The sequence below is a fragment of the Actinia tenebrosa genome, unplaced genomic scaffold, assembly GCF_029948245.1.
Source record: "Actinia tenebrosa isolate PJP-AT-01 unplaced genomic scaffold, QUT_ActTen_1.0 PGA_scaffold11__36_contigs__length_13525064, whole genome shotgun sequence".
Classification (NCBI taxonomy): Eukaryota; Metazoa; Cnidaria; class Anthozoa; order Actiniaria; family Actiniidae; genus Actinia; species Actinia tenebrosa.
Window position 1 is genome coordinate 10,743,570 of NW_028292571.1, and position 6,238 is coordinate 10,749,807.

The following is a 6,238-nucleotide window of genomic DNA, read 5'->3' on the forward strand; positions in this document are numbered from 1 at the left end:
GACGGAAATGGCGCTTTATAAATATTTTTATTATTGTCATAGTTAACAAAAACATCTTACTTCATTGGTAATCAAACTTTTAATCAACGTATATTTTCAGGAAGCCATACATCGTCTTACTAATATAAGTCAAACGATTCGGAAAATTTCAAGTAAATTACTTTTCTTTTTAGTTATGGAATTTATTCATCTTGCGCTTAACATTTTCTGCAATCGTTTTAAACGAGTGCAAAAAAATGTACAGTAACCACTTTTTGTATGAGTAAAACGCACATGCCAAAAGCAGCAGGTAGGGGGACTCGCGATCGATGCCAAAGATATACGGGTTTAACTCGCGGATTTACGAAGACGGGTACAGCAGATTTACGGGTATTTTGGTATCGCAAACGGAGGTTAAAATATTCCTTAGATATACATGGCCACCATCAACGACATTCAAAACAAAACTGTGCGCAGGCTCGGAAATCAGGTGATGGATGACTCAGACGCTGACTTTGTCTTCGCTACATTTATGGAGGGAAAGACAGACAAAACTATGAATCACAAAATGGCTGAAAAGATAATCAACAGAATGCCGGCCGGTGACTACCGTTTGGAGTTGACATTCGTAAAGTACTTAGACGGTGAGTGGATAATAGAAAAGGGTCGTAATCCTATCAGAGCGTCTGGTAAGCAGAACCTGTTCGTTTTGAATAAGCACACACGACCGGGAGCACTTGAGGGAATAGACATGCTCTTCTACGAGGTCGCTTACCCGGTTACCGTGGTCATCTACGGTGCATACGAAATTAAGAAGCCGGACGTTAAGAAGCTTAAACCAATGCGACATCCTGGTAACTGCGTTGGGAAGCTGGTTAGGGAGTTTTTCGAGGATTCCTCTCGGGGTGGTAAGCTTACGCCAAAAAGAAGAGAAGCCATCAGGAAATGGGAGCATTCTACTCGTAAAACTGGAGGAACCATCGAAAACATCAAGAAGTTGGAAACCACGTTAGGAAGGCGAATCCATGTGAAAGATATCACCGACGGCTTTATTTACCCAGGAACGCATAAATACGAAGGCAAAGGTGCTCCCATAGTCATTTACCAACACAACGCGCACGCGTGGAGGGAGTTGAGGTTCCCAAGAAAGAAGGAGACAAAGGTCTATAAGAATTCCCCATTGACAGAATTAGTTCATGAGAATTCTATTTGGTTAATGGATTCAGAAGGATGTCAATTCATGACGCAAGATGGTACTTTATACCGACCAGAAGTGGAACATCAACGCATTAAAAGCGCCTGCGAAACCCTTGGTGAGGACTTTTCAGACGAAGTGCTCAGCTCTCGCAGCTTGGACTTCTTAGCCGCGAAGAAAAGGAACGGCTGGAAACCTACCCCAAAAGAGTTCAAAGATATCTCCAAAGCTTGCGTAGAACACGGTCACGGCGGTCTTTGGAATATGGAGTACAACGAAGACGAGTACGTGTCGTTGGATATGAAACACTGTTACCCCGCCAGTTTCAAAGGCCTTGGGGATTGTAAGGAGTATTATGACCGTTACGGACATCCAGACTCCCAATTCTTTAGGGTGTCACTACCGGGTTACTACGACGCACCAGCAACGGGGTTCATCAGACTGACCACCTGGGAGTTAGCAAAAGACTTACATCCCATAATTTACGCGTGGTATGGGAAGCACCTGCAGGAGAAAGAATGGATACCCATACCCCTACTGAAGTTCCTCGAAGAGCGCAAGCTTTTAAAATACACAGCGCATGAAGCCATACTCTGCCATAGCGCCTTTACACAATGGCTTCCAGAGCACAACCCCACAGCGCGTGTGGTCATAGGTAAATTCACACAGGGCGCAAAAGAAGGCGAAAAACATATGCAGCGTCGCTTGATAACAGACGAAGGTGAACTAAGCTTCCTCATAAAACGTGCACATGACCAAGGAACAATGGTATCCGTAGAGAAATGGGACTACTTCATAGAAGGTCAAAAAGAACAGAAATGGAATGCGCTGTGTTATTACCAAGACCATCGACCACAGTATTACCATCTGCGTGCCAGCATGCTAGCATATGCGCACATCAATCTCTTAGCAATGCTGCTACGGTTTGACAAAGAGGACATCCCACGCGTAGCCACGGGTTCCTTGTATGTAAAGCCAGAAGTGTTAGAGAAGATGCAGGAGTTCTACACTGCCGACGAACTCGCAGAAAGTGGTCAATGGCGCGTCAAAGATGAGGAGATAAAAGCATGGAGAGGCCGTGTAGAATATCACGGAGAACATCTTTACGGTAGCGTGGAACCAACCGGGGAGCCTCTACCGTCGGTTGCGGACCCAATCTCTTACCAACGCTTCTCTTACCTTTACGGAACGGGAGGCAGTGGTAAAACTACCAGGGTTTTGGAACTCTTTCCAAAGATAAAGGTGTTAACGCCAACGCACCGTCTGGAAAGAGAATTAACGGAGATGGGTTACGACGCGCAGACCTACCACAGCTTCTTCCGCTGGAATGGTCAAAAGTGGGTACCAGAAGCCATCCACGACATACCCCCGGTGATACGTTGGGATGAGATTTGCACCGTTCCTTTAGAAATCCTGCAGGAATTTGTAGAATTCCTCCGTGGAAAGTGTCAAGTGATATTCGCCGGAGATCCTTGCCAGCCTCCTCCAATAACCGGAGAGATGCCCCATAAATGGTTAAAAGAAATGGTAGACCACTCCGAAGAAATTAACACCGACTACCGCAGTAAGGATCAAATAAGAAACCTGAAAGCAGAACTTCGGGGCCTTAGTGACGCGGAACAAAACAAGATACTACGCAAGAGGGTACGAGCGAAGTCCTACGAGGACTTCCTTCACACATGGTATCCAAAGGATCTGGTGCTGAGCAGCAAACGCGCAGCACAGTCTCGCATACAGAAAGACTTGCTAAATATACACCGAGAGCGCTTCCCTACACATCCCGTACCTGTTTGTTATAAACCCCACGACACCCGCATGCAAAAAAGAGACGTCTGGGTACCTGGTACCGACATCCAACTGCAGAACGCGGTAACGCATGACAAAGCCTGGGTACCCATAGAAAAGGTGGATAAAATAACCTCCCATCCAGACTGGCGCTTGGGCTATTGTATGACAGTCCACAGCGCGCAAGGGCTTACCATAAAAGAAACCTTATGGATCATAGACCAGCGGCTGTGTTGGAGCAACCTTATCTACACCGCCGTAAGTCGCGTAGAATATGCCAAGCAACTAAATAGAGCCTGGGGTCCGCAACTGCGCTACGATAAGACGCCAGAGGACGTAGCCAAAGAGAACATTGCTAAGAAACTCCTTCGCTACAAGCGGCACGAAGAAGAAAAAGATATGACGTTCGACCTATGCGTGGACGACGTCTATAAGAAAGGGGCGCGGTGTGCCAAGTGTAACATACCTCTACTATGGAGGTTTGACCCAAATGACGATCAGCAGTTCTCCGTGGATCGCATAAATAATAAACGCGGGCATTGTAGAGGCAACGTAAGACTGACATGCCTAGAGTGTAATCGGGCGCGTGGTGCTGCGCTACTCTGAGTCTTTGGGGACTATGAGCAGCTCTTCCATGACAAATCCGCGACTTAGGCCATTTAGGTAATACAACACGGGTTGCCCTTCCTTGGTGACGGACTTCGAAATCTCATACGTTTCCAAAGACCAGTTAGGATCCGTGGCTCTCTTACTGCCACCTTCGAGTTCCCCCGGCTGATAGAGGTATCTGACCACTATGTTGCGGGGGAGCTTTTTTTCCTTCAGTCCGACCGCCCTTGAACTTCTGACGTAGGACTTGTGTTCTACGTGTTTCTTTTTTATGGCATCCTTGGGTTTCATTCCCGTAACCCTGGCCGCCTCGTTGTTCAAAGCCGCGACGACCTGGGGGAGCCTCTGGGTCCATTCCCTGTTGCGTTTGGAGGGATCTTCCAGCTCTTTCCAATACTGGTACCCAAAGAGACGCTCGGCCAAGGTCTTATTGAATCTTTCGACGATGCTCTGACCCCTGTGGTACTCAGCTTCGGCTCTCCTAATCTTAGTGCTGTGGTCTTTCAGGGTCTTTGTAACCACGCCCATGAACTCCGTCCCCGCATCCACTTGCAGCAGCTTAGGCCATTTCAAGACGCGCTTATAAATCCTACCTAGGGCTTCTGCGACTTCCCCAGAATCCTTGCTGGTTATGGGTTCGGCGTCCTTGTATCTGCTTGCGATATCAACTACGGTCAAAGCGTATCTATAGGTCTTTTTTCGCACCTTGTTGTGCGGCAAGAAAAGCAAATCCGCCTGATGAACTTCATTAGGGGTATTTACGGTGAAGCTGGGCCTGGGAATGTACTTAGGCACGGGAAGATAAACCTGCCAGAGGGTTTGTTTTCTTAGCCAGTTCTTAGCCGTTTCGTCTGATAACCTGGCCGCGGTCGCGAGTTTCTTGATGGCCGACGCTCCTTTCCAATAGCCTTCAGGCCCATAGTAAATCCTTTTAAGTTTGTCCTCTACGCGGCCCATTATATGAATTCCAGGACGAGATTGATCTTGCGTCCGTTAAAATCCACCGTCTTTCCGTCCACTTTGATGGTGATGTTTATGCTTTCTACCAAATTAGACAAGTCATAGCTTAAAGAAATGGGAGTGTATTCTACTGGGTCAAATGGATTACCTTTGGGCAGAAACTTGGACATAAGAGAAGACTTTTCTCCATTGTTGTAACTATGGACTAAATCGCAATAGACTTCGTAAGAGGATGCGACTTGCCATTTCACAGGTATGGCTGTGTTGGTAATCGTCTTGCCTGAGGCACATAATAAAGATCCCAATGGGTCAGACTTTCCAAAAGTCATTGAATAATTTGACATATTATGTTTGAGGGTCATTTCGTGCGGCAATCCTGTGGTGAGAGTATAACCGTGTTTTGCTAATTCCTTGGCCAGTGTGATTGGTGTATAATGTCCATCGGGCAGCAATACGGCTTGATAGTTAGATCCTCCTGTATGCTCAGTGACTATGCCCCTAATCAGGTTATACCAACAATTGTACAAAGAGCAACTTATGAGCCGAACCTTATGGGCTTTAATGGGGGGATTTAAATAAGTGGTAAAGTTATTTTTATCGCTTTCCAAAAAGACGATCATTATATTAGATACGCCAAAGCCGCGCCTCCTGCCAGCCCTGCAACTCCTACAAATACCAATTCATTGTCTTTTTGTTTCTTAGAAGGCTGATAGTAATTCTTAAACTGAGGCTTTCTTAACCCCGTTAATGCCGCGGGGTGTGCTTGCGCATAAAGCTTAAAGGCGTAGTCTGTATTTTCGAAGTTCTTATCCGCCTGCATTTTGTCTTGGTAGTTCTTGTCCAACCAATCCCTGTAAGCTTGTCTTTTTTCATTCCAAGCTGCAACGTCCCTTTGATATTTCTCCAGCGCTAAATCATGCCTTTTCCTCTCAGCGGCTAAATCTCCGCTTTTGTCGCCTCTGACTAATCTATCCAAATACTGACCACCATAATTAGCTCCAGTGAATGCTAAAGCTGCAACGACTCCACCTACGACCACGCTAGCCATTTATACATTAGGAATGTACTTTTCCTTCTGTAGGTAATTCTTTGCCATGATAGCCCCGCCTACGGCAGCGGTCATCTTAGCAAAATTAGCGAAGCTCTTGCTTGGGTCTTCAGTAAAGTCTTCTTTGAGCACTTTCTTACCTACCCAACCAATACCCGCAACGATGGAAGTAATAATAGCTGCTTCTTCAACAGTTTTTAACAACGCGGTCGACATTATATTACAAAGCGAGAAGGAAAATCTAGGTCGCCGCGGGTGATAAATCTACTCCATTTCAGGGATCTTACTTTTTCTAACAGCCGGTTCCACAGGTGCGTGATATGTTGCGGCCTCCCACTTTACTTTTGGCTTCGTAGCCCGCCATTGTAAGTAGAGGCTGCCTGCTGCTATAGCGACTCCTAACGCGCCAATGACGTACCCAGGATTAATAAAGGATTCCTCTTCTTTTTCCTCCACCTTTTCTTCTTTTTTGGATTTGTTCTTCCTGTTCATCTCCGCGAGCTTCTTTCCCGCGGCAACTCTGCCTGGAGATTTAGCCTTGGTAATTCGTTGCTCCTCTTGGGGCTGCTCTATCTTCGACTCTGGTTCGCTCATTTATATCTAAGGACTTGAAGGACTTGATAAGTACTTGGGAACGACTTAAGGACGACTTGGAAATAACC